Source organism: Ascaphus truei, chromosome 6 (assembly GCF_040206685.1).
Source record: "Ascaphus truei isolate aAscTru1 chromosome 6, aAscTru1.hap1, whole genome shotgun sequence".
Classification (NCBI taxonomy): Eukaryota; Metazoa; Chordata; class Amphibia; order Anura; family Ascaphidae; genus Ascaphus; species Ascaphus truei.
In genome coordinates this window covers 105,731,782-105,755,716 of record NC_134488.1, presented here as the reverse complement: position 1 = coordinate 105,755,716, position 23,935 = coordinate 105,731,782, and the positions used below count along the sequence as shown (strand labels likewise).

The following is a 23,935-nucleotide window of genomic DNA, read 5'->3' as shown; positions in this document are numbered from 1 at the left end:
CTCACCATAAAATCATCCATATTTTGTCGTGTCATTGGAACATGTTGAAATTAGATCATACCCTGGGTAGTATCTTACCCTCACAGTCAAAATTGTCTTTAAGGAAGATAGAGATTCCGGGGGAAGGAACAGCACAGATAACATTCCAAGAGACACTGTTTTTAAGTAATCCTTGCTTCATTCATTGTAACATCGCCGGAAGAAGAGATCAGTGTATCTCGAAAGCTCGCACAAATAAAAGCATTTCGTTAGCCACAGAACGGTATCATCTATTTATTTTTTGATTATTGAAGCTCGGCTAACACGGTACTGATACCTCTACACATATATATATATATACACATTGTGTTTTTTTTATTATTGTCTTTTTCCCATCCCCCTTTTTTTTGCATTGGTTAATGCTGTTTTGAATCATTTAAGGATATCATGTTTCCCATTAGTGTCCTTTTATCAGTTCATGTCTTGCTAATCAAGACTTTGCACTTATTTGTTATCATATATGAGTAATTTCAGTTGATATGACTCAATGTCATATCAGCATCACATTCACGTGATTCACTGATTATAGTTTGTGTGTGTGTGTGTGTGTGTGTGTGTGTGTGTGTGTGTGTGTGTGTGTGTGTGTGTGTGTGTGTGTGTGTGTGTGTGTTTGTATACACTGACTTTGAATCAGGGGAACCTCGTTCAATTTCCGGTGTCTAGTCCTTCTGACCTTGGGCAAGTCACTTTATCTCCCTGTGCCTCAGGCTCCAAAAACAGATTGTAAGCTCATCTGGGCAGGGGCTGTGCCTGTAACATTCCTATGTGCTGCGTACCACGCGCTATCTTTTACTGTGGAGCGCTTTGAGACCCATTGAGTCCTATTCGGAGAAAAGTGCTAAATGAAATAAAGTTATTATTATTATTATATTAAACCCAAATTATTTTTAGTAGTATTACAAGCTGGTATATCACAAGAAGTAACAATGACAGTCTAGATTTCCATATCCAATGCCACATGGTGGCATGCGGTCTTATTTTAAGACAATTTCAATATTTGATTAATATAGCCTACATAAAGTTGGGTCTGCACTTTCATAGAAGCACATTCTGGGGACAGTGGTGCAAGCATATTTCTGAGCCCAACTCTCTCCCATACATTCTGCTCTGCAGCACACTGCACCATGTCATAGATCATGGGGCACAATGTTTTCCTGCTCTTCGGTGATTGACAGCTGTCGCACAGTGTAAACTCCAGAATGCTTAGTGGCAGTGCTAGCACGTCACCAACTAGGACCAGCAGGAAAAATGTTCAGCCCTTAAGGCTGTAGTTCTGCCCCTGGCTTTTTCAAGTAGCACAAAGCTGACTCTAGAGGGTAAGGGCTGGGTCCCGCTGTGTCCGGTGGTGCGTGCGGCCGCGTGCGCATGCGCCACCAGCCCCTTGCCTGTAATCCGTTGGTCCCCGCTGCCTCCTCCCTCCGTGGCTCACTACGTGCTGTGACGCGTCAGCCGGCCAGCGCTACCAGAAGAAGGTATCCTGGAGCGTTGACGCGTCACGTGGTGCACGTGTGAGCCAATGAGGAGGTAAGCAGGGGAGCAGGGAAGGAGCACGTAGGGAGGCGGCCTGTTTTTTTTTTTTTTTGCCGGCTAACCAGTTTGATTCAGGAGGAGGGAGCCTGGCCTCCGGGCTCCTGCACACCGGAGGAGGGGAGGGGGGTACGAATGGACGGACCCTCCGTTCAAACCACGCCCCCCACGCTCCGGCTCCCGCTCCCTCTCCAGCTCCCTACAGACCGCAGATAGCGGTCTGTGGCTCTCAGCGCACTGCCTGCATTAAGTGCGGGCGCGCTGACGGAGGGAGCGGAGCCTTAGCCTTATTTATTAAAGTCTCCCAGCTGCAAAACAAAGGCGAAACTGGAAGAAGAAAAAACCCACTGCACCCGGTTCATCAATCACAAAATAAATTGGTTTTAAAGGTAATGTTTTTCCTTCAAAAATCTGCTGCTGGGTTTGATAAATAATATTCATTAAAGCATGATAGTGCCGATCAGGCAGCACTGCGTGGGATCTCCTATTCCCGTCAATGGGCGTTTCTGTGTGGCAGTGCCACATTTGCACTATCGCCCTCGTTTTGCATCTATTAACAATAATGTATGCAGGAGCTCTGCATTGATATAGCACTTTGAACACATTTGGGGAGGGATCAAAGGATTACTGAGCACAATAATATTATTAGGATGTATCAAATGTGAATTTCTAACCAACACTGTTTCCCTTTTTTATTGCAAACATCCCCATCACATGCAATAAACAGGACGTGCAACTTTCCTACATTAGATGCAGAGGAAATGTCTTGCACTGTGTGAAGTGACAAATGGACAGCACTACTGATACATAGTCCTTTTGGTTCCTACTTACCATCTTGCAAAGCCCTTTTCCAGTGGGACTAAAATCGCCTCCAGCATGGGGAAGTGTCTTCCCAGAATATTAAATATTGCCAGGCTTCACTAAGCGCCAATGTGGGGTATTACACCCCAATCTGGTGTTAACTGCCATTTACTTAAATAGAAGTTAACAGAGGATACGTTTACAATACCCCACATCAGCGCTTAGTGAATCTCTGCTTATATCTCTTGTTTCTACTTGAATATTACAGCCTAATTTGTAATCAATGCGTTGCATAAAGGTTAAATGAGGAAATAAACATTGAAATACAAGAAATGTGTTACATAGTGGAGTCATTATTTGTTATCATAATTTCTCTGAGTTTGTTGCTATATTTACACACCTGGCAACAGTTTCTGGATGACCTTACCAACTGCCCATGGCACAGAATCGATTTAATTCCCGACCCTGATTCTGCGCTCGACTATTTCCAATCAGAGCTCTTAAAACTCTGCGATACCCATGCTCCACTACGCAAAATAAGGGTACGGGGGGCCCACCTTCCATGGGTTACACCTGACCTTATAGCACTCTACCAGTTCAGGGATGCCTTGTGGAAAAGCTACAAAGTAACTGGCACTACCAAGGATCTCAATCACTACAGATGCATGAGGAACATGTGCACAAGGCAAACAAGGCATGCAAAAGCCCAATATTACTCTGACAATCTCCACCAGAATACATCAAACCCAGCTAACTTCTGGAAGGTTATCAACAATATATTCCAGCCTCCTAACCATCAACAACCAAGTAATATCACTAAGGGGGATATTACTCTGACAAACCCCACTGACATTGCAAATGCATTCAATGATTACTTTGTGGGGTGTGCCACTAACTTATTAGCGAAACGCAGCCCAAACCACAAACCTGAATCTCATCCTGGGAGTACCCCTATAGTCCCACCCCCTCCCAACACTGCCCACAATTTTTAATTTGGCCCAGTATCTGAAGAGGAGATTATACAAGCGCTCCTCAAACTAAAACTAAGCAGCCAATGTGGACCGACTTACTACAATCTAGGTTCCTACGACTTGGTGCCCCAGCCATTGCCAAACCAATTGCATCCATAGTCAACTCTATCCTGTCTGCAGGCCATATCCCTAAGACCTGGAAAACTGCCAGAGTTGTCCCAATCTTCAAAAGTGGGGACAAAAACACTGTCTCAAACTACAGGCCAATCTCACTTCTCCCAATTCTATCCAAAGTCATGGAAAAATGTGTCCACTCCCAATTAAGCGATTTCTATACCAAGATAAATTTCCCTAGCCAATTCCAATCTGGCTTTCGTCCCAAACACTCCACCGTAACTACCCTGTTAAAAGTTTGCAATGAAATCCAGTGTGGAATGGAACGGGGACAACTCACTGGTGCAGTATTCCTAGATTTTGCAAAGGCTTTTGACACAGTTGATCATGCTATCCTGCTTAACAAACTCCAGAGCTCTGGAATAGGGAAGCATGCTTTAAACTGGCTTCAGTCCTACCTATCCGGAAGATCCCAACATGTGTCCATCTCAGGCTCTAACTCCAACCCCCTGGATATCACCTGTGGTGTCCCGCAAGGCTCTGTTCTGGGGCCCCTACTCTTCTCAGTGTTCATTAATGATCTTCCCACAGCTTGTAAGGAAGCCTCAATACACATATATGCAGATGACACAATCCTATATGCACACAGCCATAGCCTCTCTGACCTTCAACACATACTTCAGTCTGACTTTTTGAGACTCGAAAACTGGATTTCCCAAAACAAACTGTTTTTAAACACTGACAAGACTGTAACAATGGTATTTGGGACCAAGTCTAAATTTGTAAAGCTTCCAGTGACTGAGCTCCTGATTAGAACCAACGCTAACACCACCCTAACCCGTCACTAGTTTTAAATACCTGGGCTTATGGTTTGACTCCCACTTAACATTCGGGATGCACATTGATACCCTGACAACCAAGACCTATGCCAAACTAGGGGTACTTTACAGGAACAAATCCTCCCTAAGTCTCCTGGTCAGAAAGCGTATCGCACAGCAGATGCTAATGCCAATTATTGACTATGGAGACATAGGGGCCAATGCAGAGAACTGCGAGAATGGCCATTCTCCATACTTTAAACTCTCCATGTTTTTGGCGGATTCCCCTCGCAGTATGCAGGAAAGTGCGCATATCTGGGAGAGGAATCCGGCAGAGAGATGGCGAGCCCTATAGTGTCATTGCTGTGCATGCCATTAAATATATGAAACTGAAGGGGTTACTGGTGTATTATTTAGTTATTTATATATATATATATATATATATATATATATATATATATATATATATATATACTAGCTGAGAGCCCCGGCGTTGCCCGGGATGTTTGTGGTGTGGGTGTGGCATTTGGGTGGGGAGTGGTCCACGCGGCCCATGTGCGGTGGTAGTGCTGCTGTGGCTGTACTGATGGTGATTGTATCGGTGTGCTGATTTGGGAGGGTTTGGTGCTGATGTGGGGGTGCGGATGTGGGTGTGCCGATGGGGGAGGTGCAAAGGTGGCGATGTGTGGGTGCTGATGGGGGCTGGGAATGGTGGGGAGCCGAGAATGCCAGTGTGCTGGGGGGGCATGGGATACCGGTGTGCTGATGTGGTGGTGCTGGGGTGTGTGTGTGTATACATGTTTGTGTGTATACATTGTATGTGTGTGTGTGTGTGTGTGTATGTGTACGTGTGTGTGTATACACGTGTGTGTATGTGTATACACGTGTGTGTGTATACACGTGTGTGTGTGTATACACGTGTGTGTGTGTATACACGTGTGTGTATACACGTGTGTGTGTGTATACACGTGTGTGTGTATACACGTGTGTGTATACACGTGTGTGTGTGTATACACGTGTGTGTGTGTATACACACGTGTGTGTGTATACACATGTGTGTGTGTATACATTGTGTGTATGTATATATTGTGTGTGTGTATACGTGTGTGTATACACATGTGTGTATACATGTTTGTGTGTGTGTATACATGTTTGTGTGTATACATTGTATGTGTGTGTGTGTATAAGTGTGTGTGTGTGTGTGTGTACATTTGTGTGTGTATACACATGTGTGTGTATACACATGTGTGTGTGTGTGTATACGTGTGTGTGTGTGTATACGTGTGTGTGTGTGTATACATGTGTGTGTGTATACATGTGTATGTGTGTATACATGTGTGTGTGTATACATGTGTGTGTGTATACATGTGTGTGTATACACATGTGTGTGTGTGTATACATGTGTGTATGTATACATGTGTGTGTATACACATGTGTGTGTGTATACACGTGTGTGTATACACGTGTGTGTGTGTACACATGTGTGTGTGTGTGTACACATGTGTGTGTGTACACATGTGTGTGTGTGTACACATGTGTGTGTGTGTACACATGTGTGTGTGTGTACACATGTGTGTGTGTATACATGTGTGTGTGTGTATACATGTGTGTGTGTGTATACATGTGTGTGTGTGTGTGTGTATACATGTGTGTGTGTGTATACATTATGTGTATGTATACCTGTGTGTATACGTGTGTGAGTGTATACGTGTGTGTGTATGTGTACATGTGTGTGTGTGTATGTCTCCATGTGTGTGTGTGTATGTCTCCATGTGTGTGTGTGTATGTCTCCATGTGTGTGTGTACGTGTACATGTGTGTGAGTATACGTGTACATGTGTGTGTGTGTACGTGTCTACGTGTACATGTGTGTGTGTGTGTGTACGTGTACATGTGTGTGTGTGTGTGTGTACGTGTCTACGTGTACATGTGTGTGTGTGTCTACGTGTACATGTGTGTGTGTCTACGTGTACGTGTGTGTGTGTCTACGTGCGTGTGTGTACGTGTGTGTGTGTGTGTGTGTACGTGTGTGTGTACGTGTGTGTCTATGTGTGTGTGTGTCTACGTGTGTGTGTTTGTGTCTACGTGTGTGTGTTTGTGTCTACGTGTGTGTGTTTGTGTATACGTGTGTGTGTGTATACGTGTGTGTGTGTATACGTGTGTGTGTGTCTACGTCTGTGTGTGTGTGTGTGTCTACGTGTGTGTGTGTCTACGTGTGTGTGTGTGTGTCTGTGTGTGTTTGTGTCCCTGTGTGTCCTTTGGCCCGTGACTCCGCCTCAGGGAAGGGGGGGGGGGTGGGAAGGGGGAGGTGGTGGGAAGGGGGGGGGGGTGGGGGGAAGGTGGTGGGAAGGGGGGGGGGGTGGGGGGGAGGTGGTGGGAAGGAGGGGGGTGGGGGGGAAGGGGAGGTGGGGGGGAGGTGGTGGGGAGGGGGGTGGGGGGGAAGGGGAGGTGGGGGGGAGGTGGTGGGAAGGGGGGGGTGGGGGGGGAGGTGGTGGGAAGGGGGGGGAGGTGGTGGGAAGGTGGGGGGGTGGGGGGAGGTGGTGGGAAGGGGGGGGAGGTGGTGGGGAGTTGGGAAGGGGGGTGGGGGAGGTGGGAAGGGGGGTAGAGGTGGTGAGGAGGTGGTGGGAGGTTGTAAGGGGGGAGTGAAGGGAAGGTGGGGGTGGAGGGGAGGTGGAGGGGAGGTGAAGGGGGGGTGGAGGGGAGGTGAAGGGGGGGTGAAGGGGGGGGTGGAGGGGAGGTGAAGGGGGGTGGAGGGGAGGTGAAGGGGGGGTGGAGGGGAGGTGAGGGGGGGGTGGAGGGGAGGTGAGGGGGGGGGTGGAGGGGAGGTGAAGGGGGGTTGGAGGGGAGGTGAAGGGGGGGGGGGGGGTGGAGGGAAGGTGAAGGGGGGGGTGGAGGGGAGGTGAAGGGGGGGGTGGAGGGGAGGTGAAGGGGGGGTGGAGGGGAGGTGAAGGGGGGGGTGGAGGGGATGTGAAGGGGGGTGGGGGGGGTGAAGGGGAGGTGGGGGGTGAAGGGGAGGTGGGGGGGGTGAAGGGGAGGTGGGGGGGGGTGAAGGGGAGGTGGGGGGGTGAAGGGGAGGTGGGGGGGGGGGTGAAGGGGAGGTGAAGGGGGGTGGAGGGGAGGTGAAGGGGGGGTGGAGAGGAGGTGAAGGGGGGGGTGGAGGGGAGGTGAAAGGGGGGTGGAGGGGAGGTGAAGGGGGGGTGGGGGGGGTGAAGGGGAGGTGGGGGGTGAAGGGGAGGTGGGAGGGGGGTGAAGGGGAGGTGGGGGGGTGAAGGGGAGGTGGGGGGGGGGGTGAAGGGGAGGTGAAGGGGGGTGGAGGGGAGGTGAAGGGGGGGTGGAGGGGAGGTGAAGGGGGGGTGGAGGGAGGTGGAAGGGAAGGGAAGTGGAGTGAGGGGAGGTGAGGGGTGGGTGAGGGGAGGTGAAGGGGGGTGAGGGGAGGTGAAGGGGGGTGAGGGGAGGTGAAGGCCGCTCCCTCACCCGTCCGGCCGCTCACTCACCTGTCCGGCCGCTCCCACTTGGATCTGAGGCGGGAGGCAGCTTGTTGTGGCCGCTCCCCCGCTGTGTCCCGGGCGCTCGCTCGCTCCGCTGACTGTAGCGGCGCCGGGGGGGGGGGGGGGGTTTTGGGAGGTGATTTGAAGGGGGGTGAGGGGTGGGTGAAGGCCGCTCACTCACCCGTCCGGCCGCTCCCACGTGGAACTGAGGCGGGAGGCAGCTTGTTGTGGCCGCTCCCGCGCTGTGTCCCGGGCACTCGCTCCTCCGCTGACTGTAGCGGCGCCGGGGGGGGGGGGCGGTGGGGGGGGGGGTTTGAAAGCGCGGGAGACACGGGGAGAGGAGGAGGTGCGCGCGGGTGTGGAGGCTGATTTCGGGGAGGAAGAGTCGGAGGCTCCGGCGGGTATGTGAGCCCCCCCCGGGTTATACATGCTGCTAATGTACACCCCCCCCTACTGTGTGTGTGTGTGTGTCCCTGTGTGTGTGTGTGTGAGTGTGTGTGTGTGTCCCTGTGTGTGTCCCTGTGTGTGTGTGTGTGTGTGTGTGTGTGTGTCCCTGTGTGTGTCCCTGTGTGTGTGTTTGTGTCCCTGTGTGTCCTTTGGGCCGTCACTCCGCCTCAGGCCAATGAGAGGTGTGCGGGGGCGGCCCAAGGGACCAATGAGATTTCCCCTAGGGACACCGGACATCCAGCAGGCAGGCAGGCAGGCATGCATGCAGGCAGGCAGGCATACAGTGCTTTCACTAATATAGTATATAAGATATATATATATATATATATATATATATATATATATATGTATGTGTATGTGTATATATGTGTGTATATATATATATATATATATATATATATATATATATATATATATATATATATTGTGGTTAGCAGGGATGGGTGCAGTGTCTAAGAGCCCCCCTGCATCAATCTGAGCCAGGAAAAGGGACAGATTTTTTTTCTATGTCCCTTTTCGCCGCTCAGCACCACTTTCTTGTTGGCGGAGCGATTTTGAGAAAATCTCTCCATTTTATAGCCGCGATCAGCGCCGAGATGCTGATCGGGGCTACTAGAATACAGCGAGGTTTAAAATTGGCGAGATATTACATCTCACCACCCACGCGGCGAGATTTTTTTCACGCCAAAAAAAAAACCGGCGGATTTTCCTCATCTCGCCAGTTTTTCGCCATTTACTGAATTGATGTAGGCATATTTGGCAAAAAACTGGCGAGATAGGGCTTCTCGCCGCTTTCTGCATTGGCCCCATAGTATATGGCTCGGCACCTCAAACCCACCTTAGCAAACTTGACACCCTCTACAATTCAATTTGTCGTTTTGTTCTCCAATGCAACTACAACACACATCACTGCGAAATGCTCAAAGAACTAGATTGGTCAACACTAGAGTCTAGGCGCAAAGTTCACCTTTCCTGTCTTGCCTTTAAATTCTTCATGGGCAAGCTACCCAGCTACCTGAATAAGCTCCTCACCCCTACCACATGCAGCACTTATCACCTGAGATCAGACTCCAAAAGACTGTTCATGGTCCCAAGGCTCAACAGGGTATCCGGACGTTCCTCCTTCTCCTACCGTGCACCCCAAAACTGGAACAACCTACCAGAGACTCTCACATCCACCACCAGTTTAAGTTCTTTCAAATCTAAGGCTGTCTCACATTTTAACCTGGTCTGTAACTGTTTCATACACTCATAATATATTTTTTCTTTAACTGTGCCTGCAATGTCTTGTATATAATGTATACCCTGTTCATTTATGTAACTGTACTTGTAACCATGTATTATTTGTTTTACTCTGTGCCCAGGACATACTTGAAAATGAGAGGTAACTCTCAATGTATTACTTCCTGGTAAAATATTTTATAAATAAAATAAATAAATAAATAATATTAAAATGCTGTGTATATATAAGGGTTTGGGGAATGGAAGTACCAGTTGTCTTTACAGAATTGTTAAGGACAAATGATAACTAGCTTGATCCATTGAACAAATGTTGCCCATATAGCAGTTAAATATAACATAAAGGTGAATTCCAGATTATCCACTAGGAAAGTCCCCAATTCTCTATTTGATAACAGTCCCTCCCATTACCATTTGAAAGTCCACAGTGTGAGATGTAATGATGGAGATAATCACGCACATAGTTCATGGCTAAATATTTGTCCACCCTGAATGGTAGTTTAATGATTAAGTAATGATTGCTAGCTATATAAACATAGCTGGATAAAGTAATCATTACACTCATAAAACTCTATTGAAACAATGTTATATTTATTACAACAGTTCATTATATACAGTGAAAATATGCAGGATCTTTTTTTATCGGTTACAGTATATTTTAAATGCTAAATGTTAATTCATCCTAACTTTACCAGTTTACTTTCTGCAAACCTTCCCACTTTTTTTTGTGCCATATTTCTGTTATTAGTCATTATGACCTTGTTTTAAATCATTTTAATACCATGTTGTTATAATTGAAATGTACTTTAAATAAAGGCTACACGGGATTAACATAGAAATCACCAAAGCCAAACACAAGATACTGTAAATAGCAGCAAAACTCCCTCATCTTTAGGAGAGTTTGAAACAGATAAAAGGGGATTGGAGAAGCTAGAATGTAATAGAACAAGAGCTGTGTGCATATCTACTGTAGGAAGGTACTGTTACTTTTAACAATAGACGATAAGCACATTATTATCTCTAAACAATTATATGTGAATACTTGCTTAAGGAAGCATATGAGTAGCTCCATGGCTGATAGTTAACACCTCATACATAAACCTTGGCCCCTTGCAGACGCACTTACCAGAACGCCCTCCTACTGTCTCTGTATGTTCTTCCTTCCAACCAATTAGATTGTAAGCTCTTCGGACCAGGGACTCCTTTGCCTAAATGTTACTTTTATGTCTGAAGCACTTCTCCCCTTTATGTGTTATTTATATTATTTGTTATTTATATGATTGTCAGGTGTATTACTGCTGTGAAGCGCTATGTACATTAATGGCGCTATATAAATAAAGACATTTATATATAAATAACTTATCCTGGAGTCGGACCCTTAAAGACGGTTTAAGATACATGTTCATATTTTGCCTGCATCCCTCATGGCTCTGAATAATAAATAATGTTAAATAGGATACAATAGTAATAACAGGTTTTTTTCTTGTATAGCGCTGACTGTGTACGCAGCACTGTAGAATTTTTTTGCAGGCACCATCCCCCGTCCCATACAGGTTACCTTGTATTTTGTGGTGCACAGGGAGATAAGGTGACTTGCCCAAGGTCACAAGGAGCCGACACTGGGGTTTGAAGGAGGCTCCCCTGCTTCAAAGTCTGCATTTTCAGAGTCAATGCCTTTACTTACTGAGCCACTCGTAATGTGTCTGAATCCCATAAACCCCCATATGCTCCCAGATGTACTCCATGGACATTATTTAAAAAGTCTTCCATTGCAAAACTGGAGCAAAACCTTTGTCATATTATAGGACCTGTATATCTACATACTCTTACGCCATTTCCTCTCAAACGACCTCAAAGTCTTCCACTAAAGCAGGGGTGGTCAACCCCAGTCCTCAAGTGCCACCAACAAGTCAGGATATCTCTGTGCTTCAGCACATGTGGCTCAATCAGTGGCTCAGTGCCACCCCTGCACTAGAGCAAATCTCAACTTAAGCAATATATCCACCCTCTTCCCCCCAATGCATTCCTACAGTACCTTGAATGCGCACTCCAGTCCAGCCTCATCAATGATGCCAATAGCCAAGGTGGGAAAGACTGATCCCAGAGAACACAGAAGAAGCAGCAACTATAGGACAGAAGCTCAGACTAAGGAATTAGACAGTAATAAAAACATACACATCTGGACAGAAATTGGATGCTCCAGCATCTCTGTCCTCAGTGGTTTGAAGGGCAGCAGGGGAGAGGCAGATAACTCCGGTGGTTAAAGCTTTCTGAAAGGAATCCTGTTAGGGGATTAAAAAGCCTCCAAGTAGTAATTCTGTACTAGTGTATCTCAAAGCAAGTTACTGCCTGACCCCATTACTTTCTCCTCCCTCATTGCCCACTCCAGAGGGTGAGGATCAAGCAGACAGACAAAAATCAAAGTCTCTTTGGATAAGTAATAATAATGGTAATAAACAATCAAGGATATATATATATATATATATATATATATATATATATATATATATATATATATATATATATATATATATATATATACTAGCTGAGAGACCCGGCGTTGCCCGGGATGTAAATGCGTAATAGGTAGTATTATTTATAAATCGTGGAACAATAGGTGAGTATTTGTTGTAAAGGTTGGATAATAATGTTGAAAAGAAAGATGGAAGAAAATGTAATACGATGTTGTTTAAAAATGGTTTATTGTAAACACACCACAGTACAATGTATATTTTGGTGACATAAGTGATGTGAAAATGTGAGGCGTGTGTCCTGCTAGGGTGTGAGCGTGTGTGAGGCGGCGGGTGGGTGTTCAGTACGGGTGGCGCGTGGGTAGTGAGTGCTGGCTGTGGGTCGGGGTCCTGCTAGGGTGTGAGGCGGCGGGTGTGTGGCGAGTGCGGGTGACAGCTGGACAGTGATATTGTTGCGTAGGGGCAGGAGGCGGCAGGTGTGTGTCGAGTGTGTGGGGTGGGTGAGAGGCGGCGGGTGTGTGTCGAGTGTGGCAGGTCTGTTTAGTGCGTGCGGCGGGTGTGTGGCGCGGGGATGTGAGCGGTGGGCGGGTGAAAGGCAGAAGTGCGGGTGGGCGAAAGGCAGAGGCGGGAGGGCGGACGAAAGGCGTTGAAGGAGGGGAGGTGAGGTCGGAGGGGTGGTGGGGGGTGGTGAGGGGAGGTGAAGGGGGGCGGAGGGGAGGTCGGAGGGGAGGTGAGGATGGGTGGTGAGGGGGGGGGGTGGTGAGGGGAGGTGAAGGGGGGGCGGAGGGGAGGTGAAGGGGGGGCGGAGGGGAGGTGAAGGGGGGGTGAGGGGAGGTGAAGGGGGAGAGGTGAAGGGGGGGTGACGGGAGGTGGAGGGGGTTGCCGGGAGGTGAAGGGAGGGGGGGGGTGACAGGAGGTGAAGGGAGGGGGGGGTGACAGGAGGGGGGTGACAGGAGGCGAAGGGGGGGGTGGTGACAGGAGGTGTGAAGGGAGGAAGGGAAGGGGGAGGTGGAGGAGAGGAAGGGGGAAGAGGGAGGTGGGGGAGATGGGGAAGGGGGGAGGAGAAGGGGGGAGGGGGGGAGGTGGGGGAAAGGGTGAAGGGGGGAGGTGGGGGAAAGGGTGAAGGGGGGAGGGGTGAAGGGGGAAAGGGGGGAAAGGTGGGGGAGGGGAAAAGGGGGGAAAGGTGGGGGAGGAGGGAAAGGGGGGAAAGAGGGGTGGAGGGGGGAAGGGGGTGGAGGGGGGGTGGAGGGGGGGAAGAGGGGAGAGGGGGGATGGGGAAAGGGGGGAGGTGGAGGAGGGGAGGAGGGTAAGGGGGGAGGTGAGGAGGGTAAGGGGGGAGGTGGAGGAGGGGAAGGGGGGAGGAGGGGAAGGGGGGAGGAGGGGAAGGGGGGAGGTGGAGGAAGGGAAGGGGGGAGGTGGAGGAGGGGAAGGGTGGAGGTGGAGGAGGGGGGAGGTGGAGGAGGGGAACGGGGGAGATGGAGGAGGGGAAGGGGGGAGATGGAGGAGGGGAAGGGGGGAGGTGGTGGGAAGAGGGGGGAGGTGGTGGGAAGGGGGGAGGTGGTGGGAAGGGGGGAGGTGGGAAGGGGGGGAGGTGGTGGAGGTGGTGGGAAGGGGGGGAGGTGGGAAGGGGGGGAGGTGGTGGGAAGGGGGTGGGAAGGTGGGAAGGGGGGGGAGGTGGTGGGAAGGGGGTGGCGGTGGGAAGGGGGGGGGGGGGGGTGGTGGGAAGGGGGGGAGGTGGTGGGAAGGGGGGGAAGGGGGAGGTAAGGGTGAAGGGGGGGAGGGGTGAAGGGGGTAAAGGTGGGGGAGAGGAAAAGGGGGGAAAGGTGGGGGAGGAGGGAAATGGGGGAAAGAGGGGGGAAGGGGGGGAAGGGGGGAAAGAGGGGTGGAGGGGGGAAAGAGGGGTGGAGGGGGGAAGGGGGTGGAGGGGGGGAAGGGGGTGGAGGGGGAGATGGGGAAAGGGGGGAGGTGGAGGAGGGGAAGTGGGGAGGTGAGGAGGGGAAGTGGGGAGGTGAGGAGGGTAAGGGGGGAGGTGAGGAGGGGAAGTGGGGAGGTGGCGGAGGGGAAGGGGGGAGGTGGAGGAATGGAAGGGGGGAGGTGGAGGAGGGGAAGGAGGGGGGAGGTGGAGGAGGGGAAGGGGGAGATGGAGGAGGGGAAGGGGGAGATGGAGGAGGGGAAGGGGCGGAGGTGGTGGGAAGAGCGGGGGAGGTGGTGGGAAAGGGGGGAAGAGGGGGGATGTGGTGGGAAGGGGGGAGGAGGGGGGAGGTGGTGGGAAGGGGGGAGGAGGGAAGGGGGGGAGGTGGTGGGAAGGGGGGGAGGTGGTGGGAAAGGGGGGAAGAGGGGGGATGTGGTGGGAAGGGGGGAGGAGGGGGGAGGTGGTGGGAAGGGGGGAGGAGGGAAGGGGGGGAGGTGGTGGGAAGGGGGGGAGGTGGTGGGAAGGGGGGGAGGTGGGAAGGGGGGGAGGTGGGAAGGGGGGGGAGGTGGTGGGAAGGGGGGGGGAGGGGGTGGGAAGGTGGGAAGGGGGGGGCGGTGGAAAGGGGGAGGGGGTGGGAAGGTGGGAAGGGGGGGCGGTGGAAAGGGGGGGGGGGTGGTGGGAAGAGGGGGGAGGTGGTGGGAAGGTGGGGAGGTTGTAAGGGAAGGTGAAGGGGGGTGAAGGTGGGGGTGGGGGTGAAGGGGGGTGAAGGTGGGTGGAGGGGAGGTTAAGGGGGGTGGTGGAGGGGAGGTTAAGGGGGGGGTGGAGGGGAAGGGGGGGTGAAGTGGAGGGGAGGTGGAGGGGATGTGGAAGGGAGGGGAAGTGTAGTGAGGGGTGGGTGAGGGGAGGTGGAGGGGATGTGGAAGGGAGGGGAAGTGTAGTGAGGGGTGGGTGAGGGGAGGTGGAGGGATGTGGAAGGGAGGGGAAGTGTAGTGATGGGTGGGTGAGGGGAGGTGAAGGCCGGTCACTCACCCGTCCGGCAGCTCCCACGTGGATCTGAGGCGGGAGGCAGCGTGTTGTGGCCGCTCCCCCGCTGAGTGTAGCGGCGCCGGGGGGGGGGGGGGTGGAGGGGAAGTGAGTGAGGGGAGGTGATCACTCCGCTCCCCCGCTGAGTGTAGCGGCGCCGGGGGGGGGGGGGTGGAGGGGAAGTGAGTGAGGGGAGGTGATCACTCCGCTCCCCCGCTGAGTGTAGCGGCGCCGGGGGGGGGTGGAGGGGAAGTGAGTGAGGGGAGGTGATCACTCCGCTCCCCCGCTGAGTGTAGCGGCGCCGGGGGGGGGGGGGGGGTGGAGGGGAAGTGAGTGAGGGGAGGTGATCACTCCGCTCCCCCGTTGAGTGTAGCGGCGCCGGGGGGGGTGGAGGGGAAGTGAGTGAGGGGAGGTGATCACTCCGCTCCCCCGCTGACTGTAGCGGCGCCGGGGGGGGGGGGGTGGAGGGGAAGTGAGTGAGGGGAGGTGAAGGGGGGTGAAGGCCGCTCCCTCACCCGTCCGGCAGCTCCCTCACCCGTCCGGCAGCTCCCTCACCCGTCCGGCAGCTCCCTCACCCGTCCGGCAGCTCCCACGTGGAGGGGGGGGTGAAAGCGCGGGAAACAGGAAGAGGCGGAGGAAGAGGCGGAGCCTCCGGGACCGGTGGGGAAGAGAGCGGGAGATGTGCTGCTAATGTATGTAACACTGTGTGTGTGTGTGTGTGTGTGTGTGTGTGTGTGTGTGTGTGTGTGTGTGTGTGTGTGTGTGTGTGTGTGTGTGTGTGTGTGTGTGTGTGTGTGTGTGTGTGTGTGTGTGTGTGTGTGTGTGTGTAAGAGAGCGGGAGATGTGCTGCTAATGTATGTAACACTGTGTGTGTGTGTGTGTGTGTGTGTGTGTGTGTGTGTGTGTGTGTGTGTGTGTGTGTGTGTGGGGAAGAGAGCGGGAGATGTGCTGCTAATGTATGTAACACTGTGTGTGTGTGTGTGTGTGTGTGTGTGTGTGTGTGTGTGTGTGTGTGTGTGTGTAAGAGAGCGGGAGATGTGCTGCTAATGTATGTAACACTGTGTGTGTGTGTGTGTGTGTGTGTGTGTGTGTGTGTGTGTGTGTGTGTGTGTCCTTTGGCCCGTCACTCCGCCTCAGGCCAATGACAGGTGTGGGGGGCGGGCCAACGGGGGGGTGTGAGTGTGTGAGGCCAATGAGAGGTGTGCGGGGGCGGGCGGCCCAAGGGACCAATGAGATTGCCGCTAGGGACACCGGACATCCAGGCAGGCAGGCAAACATACAGTGCTTTCACTAATATAGTATAAGATATATATATATATATATATATATATCATTGGCCTGAATATAGTGCTATGTTTTTTTTCCTAAAAATGTCCTTTCCAAAAACTGGACTGGTATTATATGCGCAGCCTAACACCTTTTATTTTTCATGTAGAACACCTTCAAAACTTTAGGGTCGTATTATGTGCGAGGCCGTACTATATCCGGGCCAATACGGTCATTATATATATATATTAGAAATCAGTTGCTACTGTAAATATGATCAATTTCTGATAGGCACAAAAATACATTGGTGGCAAATTATTAAGTTCCCCCAGTGTTAGAGAAGAACTCCAAATGAATCCTTATTAGTTTCTACATAAGACTGTAGTTGGAGTTTATTTTGGGAATGTCAGATTGCTTTGCATTTTTATACATTGCCCCCACGCTCAGACCCCTCTTCCTCTGCTATTTTCACAGATCATGCGCCAATATCAGAGCCCTGGACTCTGGGAATTATTTATTTTTTGTTGCCAAAGTCTCCTGGGGACAAAACTGGGACAACTCTATTGCAAATCAATGGTACTAGGTTTATCAAAGAAAAATATCCCAATGCGTTCAACCAGATTCTATGTTTGAGCAGCCAAATCCGGTCTGCCAGTTGTTCTGTCAGACTTGGAGGAGCCTGTCACCGTGGGTGGCATTGAGGGAACCAGGGACAGACTTGCCAGGTTGCACATGTCCCTTGGTTCATTCAGATTTCCAGCTAACCTGTTTTTTTTCTACCGGCTTGTCTGATTGGCTGCTAAGAAAGTTCTCATGCTTCTGATGGGGCTGTAGTATTTTGGGAATGGAGTCAGAAATACTATAAGAATCCATGCACCTATCAGATTGCAGTCTCCAGTCTTCAGCAAGAAAGGGCACTGGCTTCAGCAAAGTCTGCCCGCAATATTTTCTAAGTCCTGCTTTTTGCAACCAAGTCCTACAGAGGAGAGCATAGCGGGGGTGTCTGGAATTTCATGCCAATTTGCATTCCGGGCTAAGTCCCGGTCAGGGGAAAATCCTTATTTAGAATCCCCTGCACCAAGGAGAGTCTACTTTTTTACCCCAGTTCCCAAGTAAGTGTGTATTTTTGCCTGTATTTTGTGTTCCACTGTGTGTATGCCTTTTCATGCAAATACATTTACAATTTATTTCACTTACCTGTTTTGGTCACTGAATGATCCTGGTTAAAAGGTGTAAACTGCCTTGTCTCCTGTGACAACGCAGTCAGCTTCAAAGAAATCTAGATGTTTGTGAATAATTACTGGTGAATTCCAGAGAGAGGTGACACACAGGGTATGCTTTCATTGAAGGACTTTATTAAAAAATGAGAATATCATGTGGCGTTGTCTGCTGTACATGCTAAGAGTTACATGTGTGTATCTGTGGCGGGAAGTGGCTTTTAACAAGGCCAGACACGTGAGGTGTAGCAGGTGGTGAGGGAAAGATATCCATTTGTCGCTCAAATTTAGGATCAAGACAGTCATGATTGGTCTTGTGCGTCCGTCATGACCGCCTGAATCTATTGATGCAACTCACGTGTGTCTGTATATTATAAAATGGAAGTTGTGTGTGCGGTTATATACTGAGGCACAATTTAAATGTCGTTTATAGCAGTTTTTTTTTTACTCTGTCATAAAACTGTCAATCTCACAGCTGATTTATGGCATATGTTGTTTCAATGGGGGGAACATAGTACATAAACCATAGCAAGGTATTATGAAAATCAGATTTCAACAGAGGTGTGTTTTGGACCAAACATGTGATTTCTCAAATTTCTGCACCAGTGATTTCTCTGGGTGAAAATCCTGACATTTGCTAACCTATGGTATAGAGATTCTTGTTTTAGTTTGATCCTATTTTAAGAAACTATCATGCATTTTCTGTAATTGTATGTTCTTGTAATCCTTTTTCTTTAATCTAAGCACTGTAATTTTCATATATATTGAAATATATTGATATATTGTGGGCTCTGAATGAATTTTTTTTGCATGCTCTGGAGAGAATTTACATTTTGGGACACATTTTGCTACAACAGATTTTTGTGTGTTAAGTGCATCGTTTTTCTATAATATACAGGGACCCGAGACCCTGGCAGATGTAAATTAATATATTGTTTATTTGCATAATTTCTCGGGTGCTGGAAGCGTGTAGATATGATTGCAATTGAGTAAGGGGTTAATATGAACTAATTGAAAGTACCTTGCAGAGGTGGCAAGGTGAGTTGGCTAGAGTAGCCGTGTGTATTAACCCTGGTTGCATATCCAAGTCACATACCCACTTGTGCGCTGTTCATGACAGATGGTATATGGGAACATATTGAGGGGAGATATTGTTCATTTGAGGGACCTTTGCGAAGGTGAAAAGTGGGATAGCTTGCGAGCTATTTATTATCCCTTGTCCCGTATGCAAGTCACGTGCTCACAGGTGTGCAGTACATGACAGTATCAATATTAGTAATTTAGTAATTAGTAAGATAATAATGTATATATTGTCCTGGTACATACAGTATATATCAATATAAAAACATACACTTTGGTACTAAACCAGTTCATTTATAAGTTTGCATTGTTTTATTTTATACTAGCAGTTTACACTTTGCTTATGTCATTATATTTTTGCTATTTTATAAGGTTTTAGTAACTGTTTAAGATGTTGTAACCATTTTTAAGAAAAAGGCTGCTTTGCACATAAGCAAGTCAGGGACAGTAAAGGGTTAATATACAAGGACAAGGGAGAGGGAGTGGCTCAGTGAGTAAAGACACTGATTGGCACTGAGAGTTTGAAGCAGGGGAGCCTGGTTCAATTCCCGGTGTTGGCTCCTTGTGACCTTGGGCAAGTCACTTTATCTCCCTGTGCCTCAGGCACCAACAAATAGATTGTAAGCTCCACGGGGCAGGGACCTGCGCCTGCAAAATGTCTCTGTAAAGCACTGCGTAAAACTAGCAGCGCTATACAAGAATATATTATTATATTATTAAGGACTATAAATGACCCAAAGAGACTGGACTTGGTAAATATTGCAATACCCCTGAGGAAGCAGCGAGGGTTCTGTGAAACGTGTAGGGTGGGAACAGGAAGAGAGGGAGCTGTGAGTACAAGAATCAGGAAGTGACAAACACAAAGTCCCACAGAGTAACTGGAAGTGGGTCTGGAATCAGCTCAGTATTAGGACGCTCGGACACCTCATAGAAATACTCCTGTGTAGTTAATGTGGGCAGTTCTATTTTTCTATAGAGTATTGTCTTATCTGTGATGGTATCACAATATTGGGCTTTCTATCTCTTACTACGTGACGTAAAGACAAAAGTATGCTGATTGTTTCTTGAATCTACAGGGTACTGGTGGCTCTTACCATAGTTGTACAAAGCACTGGTATAAAGGTAGAGCCTCGAAAATAATGCCTTGTGTTGATCAGGGAAGAACGCTCGGCTTCTCTTTCTCACACAGGGACACAGCTTTACAATGACCTGTATTGTTACTGTCCCTAATAAAAGTGAAGATACGTTGAGAAATATATCTGTGTCACACTCGTCTTCCCTCAGCCTTGTGTGATCTTATATAGCAAGATTTGACACCGCACAAATGGTTCCCTATATAGGTTTGCAAAATATATTATTTTCACAGGATGACCATTATAAATAACAATACATTAATAGAAAATATACATGCACACCTGGATATGAATTAAAAAACACACGTTTTTCTGTTTTAATTTAAATTGTATCAAATCAAGTATTCAAAGTCAATTTCAAAGAACGAGCTATGCATTACTTGTATGAAGCCTTCAATGCACATCTTTTAGCAGGACCATTTTGATGCACAATAAAAAATTAAAATATGGTCTTAGTACATAGACAGGTCCCTTAGCTTCCAGAAGAGCTCTCTTGTTATAGGGCGCTCCTGTCGACAATATGTCTGTATAAAAAAATAAATAAAATAGGTTTGAAGCAGGGGGTCTCCGAAGCTGAAATCAACACGGTTCAGCTCCAGAGAACCCCTGCTTCAAACTTATTATATTTTTTTTTTTAAGTGTCGCCAGGAGAGCTGCTTTGAGAGAGAATTATCCCTACAAGGCAGCGGCGGATTTCCAAATTTGCCGTCCTTAGGCACTTGCCTGTGTCCGCCACCTCCTTGGCGCCGCCCTCCTGCTTCTTTGGAATCCTGGTGTCAAATGACGCTGCGCTTTGCCATGAAAAGGCGACGTCGTGACGTCATTTTACGGAGTGCCGTCGCTGCCATGGCAACGGGACGCCATGTTATGTCACAGTGGGGGCGTCCGCAGCGCCTTTTTCTGCTTGTGTTTGCGTCAAATGTAGGAGGTTCTTACATTTAACACATTGTTAGCCAGAAATGTTAACGATGACTGAGCCGCTGATTCAACCACCAGTGCTGAAGCAGGGATATCCTGAAAATCTGACCTGTCGTTGACCCTTGAGGACTGGAGTTGCCCACCCATTCTAGATCTATTTATTCCTCAAAGGACCACCCTCTTGCTGCAACTTTCATTGTCCATCCAATATCACTCGCCCTACTGTCAGAGACCATTTCTTGTATTCAGTGCGGCTCCAGCAGCCTTGTTCAATCACTCTTCTGAAATGCTTATACTGCAGGTTTTTGTGTACTGATTATTTTTACATACAGTACTGTGCTTATCTGCATTCATGACCATGTCGGCTCTGTCTTTTCAAACCAGCCTGTGCACGTTTAAAGTCCTACAAAAACGGTGAGAGGCAAATATACAATAAATATCAACGCACTATATGAATTTACCAGCGCCTCTGTGAAACCGTACCACAAGGATCGTGCACAAGATTACAGTATTACCAAATATAAATGTTTAAAAAAAAGAAAACCTCTTCCTCCGAATCTTATATTCAAAACAGTTTCCTTAATGTCTAAAATACGACACACACTACATTTTTAATAAAAACATTCATTAACCACTTGGTTCTTGGTTGTTTATCCATTTTACCTTGAAAGAAAAGTTTTGGGCAGTATAGCCAGGGCTACACTGTGCAAGGGCTATACTGCGCAAGGCTGTGCTATACTGGGCTATACTGTGGTGTTTGGGTCTTGCAAGGAAAATGATGACGATCTTCATGTCTGTCTTCCATGCCACTGCAGTCCCAGTTGGTAAGATATGCACGTATCCCTGGGTATATAATTACAATTGAACGTAAGACAATTATGTATCGTGTCTTTCTTAGATCCCATAACAAAATTAGACCAAACAGAACATGAACATCATGAGTAAAATGGTTTTAGTCCATGAAAAACATTACACGAGACATAAGCGATGCCCTTCCAACGTTTTGTACCCTTTTCAACGATTGCATCCTCAAGCCGGCAGATTTGATAAAGAACTATTTGAAATCAACTAAGCAAGGTAAAGTAGTGCTTTGTCTATGAAGAAATGCATGTATCAAGCCATTTGATCCAGTTAGCAGGTGCCCATGGTCGTCCTGGGACATGTGCAGTTTCTAGGTATTATGGAAAGGAATCCAGTTTCAAGCTGAGCTAGGATCAGTACAGGCAATGTCTCTGCCAGGTATTTACCAGAAACCTAAGAAAGAAAAGAATAGTAGAAATCAGGAACCTACATGTTGTATACAGTATGTCCTGTTGAATCAGAGGAAACCAATATTTTATTTTTAAAGGAACTGTCCAAAGTTACATTTTTATTAACGAATGACTTCCGTTGGGGGTTACTTAACACGGTCTCCTGGCTGCAGAATGAGGGCATTAAAGTTGCATTATACTTATCAATGGAACACAATTGCATCGCTTTCGCTTGGTTTGCCTCCTTTGCTAAATATGGTACTGGATTTTGTACCGGCGTCAGATTCTGATAGTTTCAAGAATCTTTAATAAACGACCCCTACAATGGTGTACAGTACCTGTATACAATCTATATACTGTAGATCATACCTGGTCTCATCTCGGTGATATATTTTTATGTGGTACCACCTTTCTATTATAAAATAAATTACATTTTGAATAACATTTGGATTAAAAATAAATTTCTTGTTAACAGCAACCTTTTCTCAACTACTCCTGGTTATGTAACGCAAGAGGCAGAACTAAGGGGCGTAGGCAGGGGGCAGTTGTCCCAAGCGCAGCATTGTAGGATACGCAGGATGGGCATGCAGAGGTGAGCGGCAGAGGAGGGAGCGTGATAGCAGCAGAGAGGAAAAGGCCCCAGAAGTCAGTCATGACATCCAATGTCTGCCGCCAGCACTGACCCCGCTGCTCCACAGGTGCGGGACATAGTGATGGGAATGGGGGAATGAGAGACTGGAGGTGGGGAAGTGAGAGAGACTTGGGGTGGAGTGAGAGAGACTTGAGGAGAACTGTAGAAACCTGGGGAAGGGTAGGAGAGAGACTTGGGGAGGATGAGACTTGGGAGGAGGGATAGAGAATGGGGAGGCAGAGAGAGAATGAGGAGAGAGGGGAATCAGAGACTTAGGCTAAGGCCCCGCTCCCTCAGTCAGTGCGCCCGCACTGCAGACAGGCGGGGCGCTGACAGACCGCGATATGCGGTCTGTAGGGAGCGGGAGGTGGAGGCTTGAGCGGGAGGGGGGGCTTGGCTTGAGCGGAGGGACCCGCTACTCTCCCCCCCCCCCCTCCCTCCACGGGCTCGGGCTGGAGCTGCTGATGGAAGGTAATCAAAAGCAACACACACACACACGCAGGTACTCATACATATACACACACACACAGAGGCAGGCACTCAGGCACACACATACACAAACACAGACAGGCACTAACGCTGCTTTCCCTCCACACTCCTCCCCTCCTCCCGAAGCCCCCCCTCCTCCCGAAGCCTCCCCTCCTCATTGGCTCACAGCCACACCACGTGACGCGTCGACGCTAGGGATGACAATTCTCTTGAATCCCCTAGCGGTCACAGCGTGTAGTGAGCTGTGCAGCCAGGGGGGACCGGGACTGGCTCGGGAGGATTCCCCTACTGGTGGGGAACTCTCGTGTGGCTGCCCGCGCCGCCGGGCGCAGCAGGTCCCAGCCCTTAGGGAGGGGAGTGAGAGACAGGGAGGGAGTGAAAGAAACTTGGGGGGGGAGAGTCGTGGGGGGAGTGAGATAGACTGGTTTGGGGAGGGAGAGAAAGGGGTGGGAGAAATATTTGGGATGAGGGGGAGAGAGACTTGGGGAGGAGGGGAGATTTGGGGAAGGAAGGGGATAGAGAGAGACTTGGGGAGGAGGAAGGAGTGAGAGACTTGGGGGGGGTGAGAGAAACGGGAGTGAGAGAGACTGGTGAGGGGGAGTAAGAGAGACTTGGGGAGATGGGGGGGAGAGACTTTGGGAAGGGGAAGAGTAGAGGCTTGGGGAAGGGGAGAGAGAGACTTGTGGGGGGAGGGAGTGAGAGAGAATGGTGAGGGATGAAAAATGGGGAGTGAGAGAGACTTGGTGATGGTGGGGAATGAGAGACTTGGGGGTCAGAGAAACTTGAGGGGTGTGAGAGATGTGGGGAAAATTATAGACTTGGTGAGGGGAGAGGGGGAGAGACTAGTAGGGAGAGATTGGGGAGGATGAGACTTGGGGAGGAAAGGGGGAGACAGAGACTTGGGGAGGAGGGGGGAGTAAGACTTGGGGAGGGGAAATGGGGAGTGCAACATACTGGGGGGGGGGGGGTGAGAGAAACCTAGGGCAGAGGGAGAGTAAGACTTAGGGAGGAGGGCCTGGAGTGTGGGAGAGAGAGAATGGGGAAGGAGTTAGAGATGGGGAGAGAGTGAGAGAATAGGGGAGGGAGTGGAATTAAAGACTTG

The 23,935-nt window shown here is 49.2% G+C and overlaps 2 protein-coding genes across 6 annotated transcripts in view; both read right to left on the bottom strand.

Moving 5' to 3' along the window:
- LOC142497577 (excitatory amino acid transporter 2-like) overlaps window positions 1-11,709 on the bottom strand; it is a 76,891-nt gene extending 65,182 nt beyond the window's left edge. The window contains exon 1 of one of the 2 annotated variants that reach the window (XM_075605574.1): window positions 11,479-11,709. The gene's annotated coding sequence lies outside the window, so the exon portion shown is untranslated. The remainder of the gene's footprint in view (window positions 1-11,478) is intronic. The other variant, XM_075605573.1, reaches the window with a different exon arrangement.
- A 6,008-nt stretch (window positions 11,710-17,717) lies between these two features.
- Window positions 17,718-23,935, bottom strand: part of FLT3LG (fms related receptor tyrosine kinase 3 ligand) — an 86,551-nt gene continuing 80,333 nt past the window's right edge. For all 4 annotated transcript variants that reach the window (XM_075605570.1, XM_075605571.1, XM_075605572.1 and 1 more), the window contains one exon: window positions 17,718-21,717. The gene's annotated coding sequence lies outside the window, so the exon portion shown is untranslated. The remainder of the gene's footprint in view (window positions 21,718-23,935) is intronic.